Source organism: Mustela lutreola, chromosome 1 (genome assembly GCF_030435805.1).
Source record: "Mustela lutreola isolate mMusLut2 chromosome 1, mMusLut2.pri, whole genome shotgun sequence".
NCBI classification, from domain to species: domain Eukaryota; kingdom Metazoa; phylum Chordata; class Mammalia; order Carnivora; family Mustelidae; genus Mustela; species Mustela lutreola.
Window position 1 is genome coordinate 53,234,887 of NC_081290.1, and position 18,063 is coordinate 53,252,949.

Below are 18,063 nucleotides of genomic sequence, written 5' to 3' on the forward strand. Positions count from 1 at the left end.
AAGGGAAGTTGAATTACCATAATCGACTTGACTAGTTACTTATGATGGATGAGGGGTAGGGGAATCAACAATCAAAATGATTATTTCCACTGTCCATAGAGTACAACCCTAATTTTATCCTTGTCAGTACTAGCCATGATTATGAACTCCCATTTCTATTTATATCCATCAGAAGATATGTCTGGGTATCATATATGCCATAGTTCTTCAGAAATACAGATAACTGGCTATTGGACTGAATGGAGGAATGAATGAGAAATTGAAAGATTGGATTTATCAGGTCTTTAGTTCAATTGGGCTGTCTTCTACCTGGTTGAACACTACTAATCTGAGAGAGGAGATGGGACTTCTTAAATACAAAGGGGATATTATATGCAATGAAAGCATTTGAGCAATGATATTACCCGACAACTAAATCATTATTTGGGGGAGTCTATGAACTGCATGTAAATTAAAACATAAAAATGAGTGTAGAGAGAAGTGAAATTTAAGCTCTCAATGGAATAATCCTAAAGCTGAAATGGCCTCACACTGTTTTTCTTGGATTATTTTGAGACCCATTGTACTATCTGAAGGAAGCCTATTGAACAGTGATTGACTGGTGCTGACCTGGTGCTACTCTCATTTTGCACAAAAGCTTCTCTGCCATCATGCTTAGTGAGGTTATACATTGAAGCCAATTGTGATCCCAGAATGAAATGAAACCACTCAGCTACTCCTCAAAATTTTAGTATGACATATTATTGTATTATAATTTTGAAAAGTCATTTCTCCTGAAGGCTAATTATTAACTTTCAAATGGATGCTGTACAAATTGCAATCAAATATCTTTATTTTATTGAATACATATGTTGTTAGGAAATATAATTCCACTTTAAAGGGTTTCACAGTTTTACTGACACTCAGATCTCTTTGTTCTCATTTTGGTCTCCCCTCTTGCTGTCCCCTGGCAAATTGAAAAACTATCTTATTGAGCTTCATGCTTTCAAATTCCTTGATGTGCATCACTGCACAAAATAAACACTCAGGTGATTGCCAAGCTTTTTGTTTGTTTGTTTGCTTGCTTTTTTACTTTTACCTAAATGTCCTGGAGATATTATGCCCAACAAGAATGTTTGAACAAATGCACTCAAACATAACATGTGAAAGGTTTGACCTGCATATTCACGTCTGTTCCAAGTTCTTGTTTGACTACTGTTCACACATGGTCCGGAAATTTGAGTTTGAGACTGTGTAGAGAATGTTTAGCATGCTTGAGTCTGTAAACACATATATAAATGTGCTGAAAGTCAAAGTATGTCTTCACTAAGTCTATCCCTCCTGTAAGTTTGGTTAGATGCATCTTCTTTCTGCTTCCTTAACACTCTGTACTTCCTTGACCATAACACTTATCACATTGCATTGTCCATGTGTATATTATACATTAAATCCTCAGGCTTTTACTAGCAGGCCAGTTTCTGTACTTCCTTTTCTTCAGTTCTTGGATATAAGTACTTAATACTACATACTGAATAGTTGAGTGAATTAAGGACAGAAGCAAAAAAAAATCCATTTGATATTTACCTCTACTTGAAATAGTATACTATTTTTATCATTTAGGAGAAAAACATGTGAAAGATATGCCTTAAAGCTTTTATTAGTAGATTCTTGAGCTTAAAACACAAAATGATTGAAACAACTATAAAAAGAACAAAACAAAAACAGTTAAAGTCTTCCCAAACAGTTTTAGGAGAAAAAAGGAAGACCGAACCCAGTAGTTAAAGAATACAGAGCACACAATTTAGTCCACACACATACCAGTGACCCAGGGCCATCAAATCCCAGTAAGTTACATCATGGAAATCATGAGTTTGTCAATGTGACTAAAGATTTTAGGATTTTATTTTCTAAAAATTATTATACATTTAACATAGGTAACTTCTGGGACACCTGAGTGCCACAGTAGTTTAAACATCCAACTCTTGGTTTTGGCTCAGGTTGTGATCTCAGGGTCTTGAGATTGAGCCCTGAATTGGGCTCCGCGCTCAGTGCAAAGTCTGCTAAAGTTTCTCTCTCCCTCTGCCCTTCCCTACAAACACAAACACTCTCTCTCAAATATATGCATAAATATAAAAAAATAAAAAGAAAAAGATAGTTGGCTTCCTGGACATCAACTAATCCTGTTTTTAAAGTATAAGAAACAGAATTCCAGAGAGAGGGTGTAATTTGCAAAGATTAGCTCCTGGACACAGGTAAGGAATTCAGACACTGAGTGTTCAACTCTATACAGAATGTCTGATGACTGGAAAAAATTACCTCTACAAAGCAGGATAAGCAAATATTGTTCTTTCAGATTACTGAGAAAGTTCTTTTTTAATTATTTATTTATTTTTAAAAAACAAAAACAAACAAACAAACAAACAAAAAAAAAAACAGAGGTTGCCTTGCTGTTTATTCCCTAGAACACTGGTTCTCAACAAGGTGCAATTCTCTCTCTTGGTACATATAGCTGGCTGTCTGTAGACATGTTTGGTTCATCACTGGAGTTGTGTGTGGGAGGTGCCACTGGCATCTAGTAGTAGAATCTGGGGAAGCTTCTAAACATCTTAAATGCCCCAAATTATCAATAGTGACAAGACTGAGAAACTCTGCCCTAGAGCATCACCCAGGTAACAAAGATTGGATTACACTAGACATCCAGGAAAATGTCTAGGTTTTCATTCTCTAAAGTACATGAAATTCGCACATACATATACCAGTATACTCATATAATCATCAGCGGAATGGTAGAGCTGCTTCTAGAGATAGCCCACAAGGTCAGTGTTTGTGGGTGGCAAGATTTCCAAACCGTGTCAAGATGTGAATTGTTGAAGTCATATTTCTACATATGCCTTACCTACGGAGGAGAGATTAGACCTAAAATGGCATTCAAAATGGTAACCAGGGGCGCCTGGGTGGCTCAGTGAGTTAAAGCCTCTGCCTTCAGCTCAGGTCATGATCCCAGAGTCCTGGGATTGAGCCCTGCGTCGGGCTCTCTGCTCAGCAGGGAGCCTGCTTCCTCCTCTCTCTCTCTCTGCCTGCCTCTCTGCCTACTTGTGATCTCTTTCTGTCAAATAAATAAATAAAATCTTAAAAAAAAAAAAATGGAAACCATAAGTCAACCAGCAAGCAGGATTGCATTTGTGATTCCCTCTGTTTGAAATGTTATGATCCTTCTTTTTCCCATGGCTCCTTCCTTTTTGGCATAAAGATGTCAACTCACATCACTTTGCCATCCCTTCCTGACCACCCAGTTGAATTTGTCCTTGTTATCTCTTTTTTTTTTTTTTTAAGATCTTATTTATTTATTTGACAGAGATCACAAGCAGGTGGAGAGGCAGGCAGAGAGAGAGAGAGGTGGGGAAGCAGGCTCCCTGCTGAGTAGAGAGCCTGACAATGGGTTCCATCCCAGAACCCTGAGTCCACAACCTGAGCCGAAGGCAGAGGCTCCAACCCACTGAGCTACCCAGGTGCTCCTGTCCTTGTAATCTTAAGCCATTTTCTCTCACACTATTGTTTTCACTACCTGAAATAATCCCTTTTGCTTCTTTGCCTCTTCTCCACAAACATATCAGTCTTGTTGTCTTCAAAAAGCTTATGAAATAGTGAATACATAAATTAATGTATAAATTTATTTAGGAAACCTGAGTAGAAGTGGCAAAGAAGGAATGTAGAATCCCAGAAATGATAAAATAATCACAAGGAAGGAAGTAAAGAAGACAAGAAGTAAATGACTATATCTGTGACAGGGCATAAAATTCTGGAGATTACCAAAATATCACTTCTATAGGGCCACTAGATGGACTAAGTCTTAGAGGTAATGCCCACCCTATAGATAGAAATAGTTATGTCCGTTGATAGTAACTGATAAAGTTAATTAGTTGTAGTACTGCAATTAAGCAATAACATAGTTTACATTTCATCTTACACTTAAGGATAATAATTCTATAGAGGTCCCATATAATTGTCTTCTAGTTCTGTGAAGTTGGACAAGAAGCATATTTACATACATAAGATGAAATAAGTTAAAATGGGTTAAATAACTTGCCCAAAGTCACACAACTACAAAAATACAAAACATATCCTGTACATAATATGTTGTTTCTTTGCTTTTTTGTGTGTGATCTGAATGCCTTTTTGGATTACTCACTTGGTGAAGCCTTTGGAGGAAGAAGGAATCTTGGTTAAAGGAAAAGGATAATATGTGAATTTGTAAAAACAGGCAACTATAAGTTAGGGAGGAGAGTAAGTTATAAAAGTATATTCAAAGTAGATGGAATGTGAATATATTCTCTAAAGAATAAAATGCCTCGGAGAACTAAGGAGGGATTTTTTCTTTGTGACTGTCATTTTTAATTTATTCATATTATATGCCACCTAAGAAAACGTTTAATTTGTTTACCTTATACAATGGCAGAATTTGAAGGGAAATTAGTAATCTTAAAACTTTATTTCCTTTTAATAGTTCTCTTTCTCAAGACAACTAAAGGTTACTACTAAGGAAAAGAAAATATAGACAACAGAGTGAATGAGACAAAGTAACAAAAAAAATAAAAATAAAAATCAGGACTATAGAAGGAAGGAAAATATATTTCAAATGAAAATCATTTTCATCATTGGGAATAAATATCCCAGTGCGCTTCAAGAACTGGGATGATTTATGGAATTTCCCTTACTTAAAGGACTGAAGCATTTTAAGCTGCTCCTTGAAGATGCGATACTTTCCTGACAATGGATTTTAAGAGGATTTTGCATAGAGGAGAAAATTACTTAGATAATATTCTAATAGCATACTTTTTTTTTTGACAAAGCATTTAGGTACATGTAGGAACACTAGTTTTCATTCACTTCATCCCATGATTCAAATAACTTGATTGATTTTGCACATGTTCTGGGAATGAAGACACAAACTATGACCCTGTATTTGCAGAAGACTGAGAAGGGGGGAAAGGACTTTTAAACTAATAGTTATAAGCTACAAAACAGAAATATATAAGTGGTTCTGGAAACATGGAGGTGACAGCATCCAATTTTGCTCACTTGGGAGTCCAGAGAAAGGTTCATGGAAGGAAGTAAATTTTGAGTTGCATCTTGAAATGAGAATTTCTCAGGTTGATAAAGGGAAGTAAAGGGCATTTTGAGAAGGGCAAAGAGAAGAAAATGTTGACTTGTGTGAGAACTTTAGAGAACTCTAATTCCAGAACAAAAGAACATTCGAGAGAATAGTGAGATATGGTGCTGGGAAGGTAAATAAGGTTTTATATGCTAGACTAAGGAGTTAACTTTTAGGTTTTGGAAATGAAGTGCCATTAAAAGATCTTAAGCACATGGGAATAAGATCAGATTTGTATTACAGAATATCATTCAGCTCTCCACATTTTTTAATATATGTAAGTTATTTCCTATGTTTTTAAAGAATAAAACAAAAGTAAATCATTCACTTGATTCTTTTTGAACATGTATTAATCATGGTTCTCCAGTAAGAACAGAATCAATAGAATATATGCAGATACACAGAATGAGATTTACTATGAGGGGTTGGATTACTGGATTCTGGAGGGCAAGAAGTTATATGATCTGCTGTGTGTAAGCTGGAGATTTGGGAAAGCCAGCAATGCAGCTCCATTCCCCATCTGAGTTGGACTTGGGCCCTACGTTAGGCATCCAGGTCTTAAAAAGGAAGAATCAGGAGGATTAGCTGTGAGATTATGTATAAAGTATGCCAGAAAGAAAGGAAATAAATATGACACCAAGGTTTTGCACCTGGAACTCTCTGTAAATGAGACAGGGGAGGCATTTGAAATGAAGGGCAGTTCAAAAGAAAAGATAGTTTTTGGACAGGTTAATTTAAAGATGATCTAGGGGTACCTGGGTGGCTCAGTTGATCTTGGTTTTGGCTCAGGTCATGCTCTGAGGGACATAAGATTGAGCCCCAAGTCAGGCTCCATGATCAGAGAGAAGTCTGCTTTATATTTTCTGTCTCCCTTTCCTTCCTCCCTCTTGCATGCTCACTCTCTCTCTCTAAAATAAATAAAAGTAAAAATAAATAAATAAATAAAAATAAATATGATCTATTGGAGGCCAAATCTGTGCACTTTCTCAGATGCCCTCAACTGTCTTCTTCCTTCTCTGTTATTTTTATCTGTTGCCTGCCTGTGTTGGAACATCTTTCCATTTTTGGACTTGGAAGAAACAGCATGTTATATCCAATCACTTGGATGGTAGCACCCTGAGAGATCATTAAAAAGCAGAAGTTAGAGACTTACCTCTCCATGGGAGGCAACCAGCAGGTTTCGCTCTACCTTGGACATCTATGTATGACATGGTGTATTAAAGAAATACCTGTACCTTGTACCCTTCCCTAGATGTGGAATGAAAAAAATCTCCTAAGCAGTTTTCTGTGTCTCTCTGTAGTTATTTTTTTGAGGTAGCCAGTAGAAAAAAGTGCTTCATTTCATGGTGTTACCTCACTTCATTTTTTTCTGTCACCATCATTGCCTGAGGCTTGCACTTTAATCCTCATGCAGGATCTTCTTTCCACCTGACCTATATTGGAATAGTTTCCTATTGGACTTCTAAGTGGAGTTGCCACATAGGAAATTAGATCAGAGACTGAAGTATCATGGTGGTGGTGTTGAGAGGACCAAACGTTTGAGCGTCATCAGAGCATGGATGATATTTAAAGCCATGGGACTGAGTAGTCTCTACAAAGGAATGATTGTACACAGGAGACAAGGTCCAAAAACTAAGACTTGGGCACTCCCAATTTTAGGAGTCTGGAGAGGAGGAGGAACCAGCAAAGAACCAAGAAGTAACAACCAATAAGGGATAAAAGGACAACCAGGGTGAGTTATTATGGAAGTTAGGTGAAGAGTGAGTCAAGGAGAAAAAGTGAAGTGTCAAATGATGTGGATATATATGTGCAATTTTCCAATTTTGTAACAAACAAGAAATCTGAACTCTTTAAAAATACCAAGGAGACCAACAGAACACTTCAAAGAACTATATGGTCCTCTCACTGCTATTTTGCAAAATGTAGTCTGGTGGGAAGACTTGTCCTGACTGATAAAAAGCCTTTTTGTCCTTTCTCTATCTGTGCCAAGATCATGTCCTGCTATCTCCCCAAAATATATTTCCCAGTTATAGCACTAACACTTAGACAGCAGTTATTATGTGACAAAAATTGTTTTTATCTCTAATATCTATCTATCCTTCTATCATCTATCATTTAACTATCATCTATCTATCTATCATATATTATGTCTATCTATCATCTTTCTATCATCTATCATCTACCTATCTATCAATCATTTATATACACACATGATCTTTGGAAGAACTCTATGATGAATAATTTCTATTATTATATTCAGCAAAAGACAAGGTAACCAACTTACTGACAGTCTAAATAAATTGCCAAACATCCTGCAGTATACATAAGGCAGAACTGGGATTTGAACCTAAGATATCTGACTCCATGGCCCATTTTTAAAAGCATCATCCAGTGGTGCTTCTGGGGCTGTGGGTCACCTGTCTGGATATATGGCTGGCTAGGAGATTCACATCAGTTATCATCATCTCATTTCTCTAGGCCTTCACTTTTTCTGTATTCATTCAGGCCTCTGGTGTTCCACATGCCTTTGCACCTGAGGAGGAGAATATTGGGTTACACTGGGAGTGTGTAGTTTGAAAACACCTTTCAGGGAATTCTAATTCACCTTTCCCTGTTCTCTCTTCAACTTGGGGAAAATCACCACATTAGATGGCTTCTGTGAATAGCTCTCACAGGGATGGTAAAGTCATTAAATTGAAATTTACAGGAGATTGTCAACAGTGTGCTAGATACATATCACAAACTTAAAAATGCTCAGCTCGTGGGTGGCTCCATTAATATTTGAGGGTTTGCATTGAAGATATGCTTTGCCTAAAATATCTAATTTTCTTTTTTTAAAAAGATTTTATTTATTTATTTGACAGAGAGAGATCACAAGTGGGCAGAGAGGCAAGCAGAGAGAGAGAGAGGATGAAGCAGGTTTCCCACTGAGCAGAGAGCCCAATGCGGGACTCAATCCCAGGACTCTGAGATCATGACCTGAGCCGAAGGCAGAGGCTTAACCCACTGAGCCACACAGGCGCCCCTCTAATTTTATTTTTTTAATTGAAGTACAGTTAACATATATTAGTTTCAAGTGTGCAACCTAAAGATTTGACATTTATATACATTACAAAATGCTTGGAATAAGTGTAGTCATCATTTGTCACCATACAACATTATTATAATATTGTTGGCTAGAATCTCTGTGCTGTACTTTTCATCCCTGTGGCTTATTTATTTTGTAATTGGAAGTTTGTACCTCTTAATTCCTTTTACCTATTTCACTCATTCCCCCAATTCCCTCATCTCTGTCAACCACAAGTTTGTTCTTTGTATTTATTATTTTGTCTTTTTGTTTTTTGTTTGCTTGATTTTTTTAATATTCTACATATAAGTAAAATCATATAATATTTGTCTGCCTCTGCCTGACTTATTTCACTTGGCTTACTACCCTTTTGGTCCACACATGTTGTTACAAATGACAAAAATATCATTCTTTTTTATGGCTGCGTAGTAGTCCAAAACACATAATAGCTAAAATGTCAGAGATTAAAGAGAGAATCTTAAAAGTAGCAAGAGATAAGAAACAAGTTATGTACCAGGGAAACTCCATAAGCTATCAGCTTATTTTTGTTTCCACAAAATATCTCATTTTTAATGTTAACTTTTGCTTTTCTGGTTAGGCCAAATTCTGTGACCTTCAAAAACTGCTCCCATCTTTGGTTAAAAACAATATGATTGTAGATAGCTTCCCCCCCCATCCCCCCCCACCGCCACCCAACGTTTTCTCCTTCCTCTAGGGAGAGAACATTATGGCTATCTTACTTTCACTTAAAAAAAAATATAGAAGAATGGGACTAAAATCCAAACCTTATGATCAACTTGTTCATAACACTTCCTTAGGAGGTTTCCAATGACAAATGTAGACATGCCAAATAAAAACTTTGGAATCTAAATCAAATTGCTTTTCTCCCTGTACTCATGTTCAGTTTCTCCTGTTATATCCCCTGAGATGAGCTGTTTCTATCACCCTTTCCTCAAAATGACACCTTTTTGCCTAAAGTAGTGTGGAATTAATTGAAGAGCAGTCACCCAGAATACTTACCAGCAAATGACAATCTATACTTTGGCTTATTTAAAATAAATTGGTGGTCTTAGCTCATATAGGACTCATCTCTGAAGTTGATTCTGATGTGTATTTAATTCTCTATTCTCACCAGAAATTCCACTGTTGAATAGACCTAGAGGCATAAAGCATGCCAAAGAGCAATGATCTCTGGGTAAATGTTCAGCCAAACTTAGACTTCAGCGGTCTGGATGATATCTTCTCTGTCAATTAAAGATCATTTCTTCCCTTAGTCTCCAAACCTGTCAATTCATTAGTTATTTAAAATTTCAAATAAAACATAGACATTGTAACTGAAATATAAAATAACTTAGTAGGCTTTGCCTCCTAAATTTATAAAAATAGAAAAACCAAAGAAAAAGGCAACAAATGCATTCTTTTATGGATAAGAAATCAACAACAGAATCAGAAGTAAAGCAGAGTTTCCAATTGACAGAGTGATCTGAATCTTACATGATTAAGTCCCATTTTTCTCTTTGCCTTGTCTCCTATCCAGCTGTAGAGAAAGGGGCTGGTGATGCTGTGGAAACACCCAACAAGAAACTATTTGGGTAATAACAGTGATGAATACTGCATGAATGCAGGATGATAACATTATTAGAATGGAAAGAACTTTAACTGGTTATCTTGTGTTCTGCTACCAGCCATCCAAAGAGAGGTGGTGAAATCTGTTATCCTTGATATGGAGCTTGACTTGATATGGAGCCTTTTTCTTTAATGGTATAGCACAGGTCAGGGTAGGAACTACTAATATTTTCCTGCATATCACCTTATGTTCTGCAAGTTGCCTCATTAAATTTATATCAAATCAGGGATGGGAATGCAGTTAGAAAACCAGTGTTATGACTATGAAATTACAATATTCCATTTTTATCACTTTGGCCTCATAATCACTGAAAAGCAATTCTTTCCCTAGAGATATTTTTTTCATCAACAATATCCTAGAGGGACCAGTATACTAGAAATCTCATGTGTAAACATTAATAAGAATCATATATGGAACAACATGGAGGTCATTCTTCCATGCAGAAGCTGCTAAGCCCCTTCAAAGAGATGAATCCTTCACTGTGGTCACCAGGACAGGCTTCTAAGACTACTCTCCAACTGGTCTCCCTGCTTCCTATCTGTCCTTATCCAGAATAATCTACTTGGCATGCAAATATGACTCTGTCACTGCCAGTTCTCAGTTCTTCTGCTCTGTAAAAATGGGAATAATATTTGCACCTATTACAGACTTTGTCATTGGAACACAGTATACCAGATAACCAGAGTGAAAAATTTCATGACCATATTACTACAAAGTTATTTTCATTCATTGTCATAAAATTAAATACATAATAATAATAATGCCTAGAAAAGAAACACAGGGATAATTTTCTGTCATTGAACTTTGTATAAGTATGCTAGTAAAACAAACACTAAAAAATGAAATAAATGGAATAATACAAAAAAAGGATTCATAATTTTAATTATATATTTTATAAATATATACTTTTCATAAAATTGAAATTATTTTTGATAGAAGAGAATTTTTGAGTGAACAACTGAATAATAAATAAGAATATGAAATTTTCATTCTAAGAATGTCATTCAAATCAGGAAATATTTTATGTGTGAACTAAAATTTGCACCTAACAGAAAAAAATTACAGTTTGCATTTTGCATTGTTTATGTTTAATTTGGAATTAAATAAAACTTGAGTGGTTGTATGAAATGACATAATAGAAGCCAGTCAAAATCACAGTAACCAGCAATTATAGGATTTAAGATAACAAATTATATATATATATATATATATTTTTTTTTTTTTTAAGATTTTATTTATGTATTTGTCAGAGAGAGAGAGAGTGCAAGTGCACAAGCAGGCAGAGTGGCAGGCAGAGGTAGAGAGAGAAGCAGGCTATCTGACAAGCAAAGAGCCCAATGTGGGACTCGATCCCAGGACTCTGGGATCATGACCTGAGCCCAAAACAGCAGCTTAGCCCACTGAGCCACCCAGGCATCCTGCAAATTATATTTTTTATAAAATAAAATTTTATCACTGACATTATTTATGATTTTCAACTCATGGTGATAATCATAGTATGTTTTATAATCATTTTTAGATACACTATGGACAATGCATCTGTTTGTTGCCTATATCAAGAGGCAGAATCGCCCCAGTGTCTTGCCTATTGTATACTGACAACGGGGATTCTGGAAGATTAAAATAAACTAACATATAAAGTACTTAAAGAGGACCTGGTATATGATAAGTGCCCAAAAATGTTATTAAAATTAAATATTTATGTACCTTTTATGTCATATTTACTATATAAAGACAAAGTCTAATCTTTTTGGTGTATTTAAGACCATCCATAGATTGGTCACATAGCTTTTTCTTTTACCTAAAAGAATGAAGTAAAAACTTCAGTAGCACAGAAATTTTAATCTTAATTCTTCACTCTTCAATCATTGCCAGATCTTACATCTGGGAGTCTTAATCTTCAAGGCACAGCTTAATTGTTAATTCTTCTGATATTTCCTCCCTTTTAACAACTCTACTTCCCAGGAAGAAGATTCACCTCCCATCCATCTGTCCATCTATCATCCATCCATCCATCTGTCCATCTATCATCCATCCATCCATCTAGCTATCATCCATCCAACCATCCATCCATCCAAATATCTCTCTGTCTATACATCCATCCTTCCATCCATCTGTCCATCCATTTGTTTCCTCAACATCTATTATCAGAATGCTTGCTATGTTCACAACAACTTTCTAGAAATTAATAGTGAATAAGAATACATTTGCTATCTTACATCAGTTTAAACTTTGCTGGAGAAAAGAGAGAAGTGGCAATTATAGTCCACTAATTTTAGTGTTATCCTTAGATTTTAAGAATAGAGTGGTACCAGAGCACTTTTGGAGGGAGGGCAGTGGGGGGCAATCTAAATAGTATTTAGAGGTCAAGCAATGTTTCCTGGAGAATATCAGAAGCATTCAAACTGAACTCTAGACAAAGACTTATCAAGTAGAAGGGGGGGAAAAAAGGAGAAGTGCAGAGAATGTTTCAGCAAAAAAAAAAACATGAATTGCAGCCTGAAGGGAAAATTATATATATATAGGAATTAAATGCAGTTGCACATCTTTGTAGGATAGAAGGATTAAGACTTGGTGAATAATCCCTGGAGAGGTAATCTAAGGCCAGATCATTCAAAATCTTTTCAAATCTCTGTTCAGGGGTTTGTATAAAGATTAAGCGTGATGAGGAGATACTGAAGGGTTTGAAGCAGAGAAGCTCTTTGATTTGGGTTTTAAATTACTTAGTTAATAGTACAGATTATGGATTGGAGATGGAAACTATTCAAAGCAGGAAAACTGTTTTGGTTGTTGTAGGTATATGATCATGAGATGGTGGTAACTCCCTTAAAATAGGGAGTGAGGATGGATTCTCAAGATTGAAGAAATATACTTGGCAGGATCTAGTAATTGGATATGGGTGGCTAGAAACAGGAAGCCATCAAGAAATCTTCGACAAAGCAGGAAAGAATGTCCAATGGAAAAAAGACAGCCTTTTCAATAAATGGTGCTGGGAAAATTGGACAGCCACATGCAGAAAAATGAAATTGGACCATTCCCTTACACCACACACAAAAATAGACTCAAAATGGATGAAGGACCTCAATGTACGAAAGGAATCCATCAAAATCCTTGAGGAGAACACGGGCAGCAACCTCTTCGACCTCTGCCGCAGCAACATCTTCCTAGGAACAATGCAAAAGGCAAGGGAAGCAAGGGAAAAAATGAACTACTGGGATTTCATCAAGATCAAAAGCTTTTGCACAGCAAAGGAAACAGTTAACAAAATCAAAAGACAACTGACAGAATGGGAGAAGATATTTGCAAACGACATATCAGATAAAGGACTAGTGTCCAGAATCTATAAAGAACTTAGCAAACTCAACACCCAAAGAACAAATAATCCAATCAAGAAATGGGCAGAGGACATGAACAGACATTTCTGCAAAGAAGACATCCAGATGGCGAACAGACACATGAAAAAGTGCTCCATATCACTCGGCATCAGGGAAATACAAATCAAAACCACAATGAGATATCACCTCACACCAGTCAGAATGACTAAAATCAACAAGTCAGGAAATGACAGATGCTGGCGAGGATGCGGAGAAAGGGGAACCCTCCTACACTGTTGGTGGGAATGCAAGCTGGTGCAGCCACTCTGGAAAACAGCATGGAGGTTCCTCAAAATGTTGAAAATAGAACTGCCCTATGACCCAGCAATTGCACTATTGGGTATTTACCCTAAATATACAAATGTAGTGATCCAAAGGGGCACATGCACCCGAATGTTTATAGCAGCAATGTCCACAATAGCCAAACTATGGAAAGAACCTAGATGCCCATCAACAGATGAATGGATCAAGAAGATGTGGTATATATACACAATGGAATACTATGCAGCCATCAAAAGAAATGAAATCTTGCCATTTGCAACAACATGGATGGAACTAGAGCGTATCATGCTTAGCGAAATAAGTCAAGCAGAGAAAGACAACTATCATATGATCTCCCTGATATGAGGAAGTGGTGATACAACATGGAGGCTTAAGTGGGTAGAAGAAGAATAAATGAAACAAGATGGGATTGGGAGGGAGACAAACCATAAGTGACTCTTAATCTCACAAAACAAACTGAGGGTTGCCGGGGGGGAGGGGGTTTGGGAGAAGGGGGTGGGATTATGGACATTGGGGAGGGTATGTGATTTGGTGAGTGCTGTGAAGTGTGTAAACCTGGTGATTCACAGACCTGTACCCCTGGGGATAAAAATATATGTTTATAAAAAATAAAAAATTTAAAAATAAATAAATAAATAAATAAATACATGAAAAAAAAAAAAAAAAAAAAAAAAAAGAATGGTAACACCAGTTCTAAGTAACTAAGTAACACCAGTTACTAAGAAAGATGAAACCAGAAGAGATGGCACCAGTCATCAAACTGAGCATACTGCTAGAGAGCATATTGCTAGGGACTCCACATCATCTGTGGAAGGATTGTGAGCTCCAAGAAAACATCATTTTAGATTCATCTGTCAAGAGACAGCAGTAAGAATGAAGACTCAGAGAGTATGTGAAGGGTAAAGAAAGAAGCTGGTTGGGAACACACTAAAAACTCATGGCAAAAGTTCCAGAAAAAGACAAAAGAGCAGATGCCAGCAAAGGAAACTTGTTGAGAAGGAATGGGCAAAGGGGTACAAGGAAACCTGAGGGAGAATGATGTGGGGAAGCTTTTTTGATACATAATATTTATTATAGCTCTGTAAGAATTTACTTGTCTCCTCCACTAGAATTCAATTTCTTGAGTATAAGAACTATGCCTTAATATGCCTTGATTCTAGCATAGTATGCAGTGCTCAGTAGGTATTCAGTACACGTATGTTGAATGGGGGAAAAATACAGTGTTTAGTAATAGAGGTGATTTTCCACTGTTGTTATTTTTCTGAAGCAGCAAAGCATTACAATATCAGGCCTGGTGAATTCAGATACAACCAGCGTTGTCTAGTGAAGGGAATAGATGTGTCATTTTCCTTGCAATAGTTTACATTCATATAAATGATCTAAACTTGAATAACCCTGAGCTTGGGTAAAGAGCTCTAAAAGAGGCGGCAAGTTTCAAAGTGCAGAAGAAAAGCAGTCTACGGAAGAAATAGTGTCAGTCATAATGAGCCAGTGTAGATTCCAAGACTTCCGATCAAATTAAAGAAAACATGTCAAATAAGTTGGAAACTATAGGCCATGGGGAAAATGTTGTAATAGCAATCTTGCCAGAAAGAAGCTGTCCAATCAGTTTAGGCAGGAGATATGTGCCAGGATAGAATGATTTATGTGGAAAATTTGAAAATCTGATCCATACCCTATTGAAATTAGTGGATCATGAGAATAATATGGGATATTATGGCCAAAGTCAAAGGGCTTGATTTACTCTACTCAACAGAATATCAAACAGGTAGTGAAGGAGATGAGAATATTCCTCCTAGAAAAGCAACATAAAGGCCAAAACTTTTCATAAAAGTGGAATGTGCTCAGAAATTAGTGAGCTTTATACCTAATTTATAGGCAGTTGTGTGTAATGAAAAGAGGACACATTTTGGAGTCCTACTAACTAGGGTTCAAATTCCAGTCCAGTCAAATAAAAGGATTTGACCTTACTTAAATAACCTCTTAGAGTCTCAGTTTTCTCATTTGTAAAAGTAGCGTAACATTTCCTAATCTTTCTGGTAGTTCTAAGGATTAAGTGATAAAATTAAGTGCATTGGTAGTGCCAGGATATTAGATGCTCAATAAAACCTGATATTTCTCATTTATGGTCATAACACTACAAAAGGTATTCTGTAGTCTCGGGGGCATGTGGAGTGAATAGTACTATTTTGCTGTTTATTCTAGTATTAAATACTTTTAAAAGGTGTATTTTTCTCTAATATTAAAAAAGCAGACAAACTTTATTTAACTCTGTAATATTATTCTATGGTGTAGAGGAAAGTTAAAAAAGTTGTTATATATATGATTCTGTGACTTTGTGCTGTTATTTCTTAACATACATACACACACATACACATACACACAAGAACAACAACAAAGATAAGAACAGAAACATGTATTTATGACCAAAATATATATTAACTTGTACTATGTGCCCTATACAAAGGTCTTCCTGGACATGTAGGCAGAGTAAGAAGATAAGATTTGCTGTTACTCAGACTACATGGGAGACTCAGAGGTTATAGGGAAATTCATAGGAAATTGACAAAATTGTGGCCAGTTATCTTCACTACTTCCATAGAAAGTGAGAGAATTCTATCTCCAAGATAGTAAACTCAGCTTAATTACTGCCTATGTTATAGCACAGTTAATGTACACTTAATACAGAATAATAAGAAAATACACAAATGAGCAGAAGTAAGCAATATAAGTGGAAGACTAATTTAATTTCTCTATAATTTTTAAACTAGGATGAGGAAGCATAGTGAAGAAGCCATGCTTTTGTATTGTGAATGTAAAGTTGATTGAACAGACAGTACATGAAAATTTTCTCAGTTGGGTTTGACACTAATGAAATTTCAGAACCAAATCAGCCCTTTGAGAAGTGAGTCCTAAACCAATGAGACTTCTTGTTTTTAGAAAATGAGATAAAAAATATCCAGATTTTCCTCCAAATTGTGATATTATCTCTGATTAAAGAACAAAAAGACAAAAACATTTATATTTTGACTAGAACTCTTAAGCTTCACATTCAGTGCTGAGAATGGGTGTTATATCTCAAATAATTAATGAATACAATGCCACATGAATTTGAAAGGATATAAAGATAATCATGAAGTCTTGAAGATAGAAAGATTAGCGGCTATAAATAAAAAGAGAATCTATAGTCAAAGTAGGAATGGGATAGAAATCATAATATTTGTGGGGATTTGTGGTTGATTATACTGAGAATATTACACAAATTTAATAACTAGTACAGCAGAGAACTGGGTGCTGGGCTTTTCTCTGGGAGTTAAGTCTTAGAGAATATGCTAGAGCATAGTTTGGAGACTCAAAGAGGTGTCAGAATGAAAGGATGAGGATGATTGGAGTGGCTAAAGACATAAGAATATTTTGATATTGTAACAACCAGTAATGTGTACTGGTTAGTTGCCAACTTCAGATATACCTTCTAAAGTGTTCACAATAAAGGAAGCTAGAGTGTTGACTGATTCTTATGTATGTATAGAATGTGATGTGGCACCTTTACATAGCCCTCTAATCTAGGGGGATGTTATTTCTTACCTCACTGGAATCCAGAAATCTGCACTTAACCAGCCTAGGATTCTGGTCTGTTAGTAAGTCCTCCATACCTGAGCTACTAATGGAAGCCATCATGAGGAGAAATCAGAACACCCAGAAAAACCACACATGTATGTGGAACCTCAAATCATTTGTACAGTGTGTAAACCTCAAGCCTAGAAACTAATCTAAAACTGGTCTGAAAATCTTACAGAAATCCAGATAGGGACTTCATGGGGGTAAATATAAAAACACTTCTTAAGGATGTCTCCAGAAGTTGAGAAAAAAATGGGATTTTTATGAGACAAAACCTCCACTGAATGAAATAACAGACAAAATAACTACACACCCAAAAAAACATATAGTCAGAGATTGTCATCTGATTCTGGATGGGAACTACAGATGATAGCAGAATTAAAGATGATGGGCACTCTGAAAGGAATTTTAAAATAAGTACCTTAGGATTATAAAAGAAGATAAAGCCTTAAATTATACTGCTAAAATTGGAGCTGTAGATAATTTTTAAAAGAAAATATTGATGCCTTTTTTTAAAAAGAAACAAGGAGAGATTCTAGAAAAAAAACAATATGATCATTACTATAAATAAAAGAAAAAGATCATAGATAAAAATTATAATATAGTAATGCATAATTTTTAAAAATATATAAACATATGCAAATAAGGACACACAAAAAACAATTCAAAACAAATGTTGTGCTATATGATGAAACACTGGACACAATCCCTTCCAAGTCCAGAAAAATAAAATAATGATGAAGTCCACCATGGCCATAATTAATTCTATTCTAATAAAGAAGTGAGGTGTGCATTGAAATAATTCGTTTTAGTAATGTGTCAGAGTTTTACCAACATAACTTTTTCCTAACTTATTACTAGGTAAATTCATGGGATATTTAAAAATATGTAGTGTCCCATAATTGAAGAAATCTTATGCTTTGCTTTGCTGATGTATTATTGGCCATATTACTAGCCAAGGCAG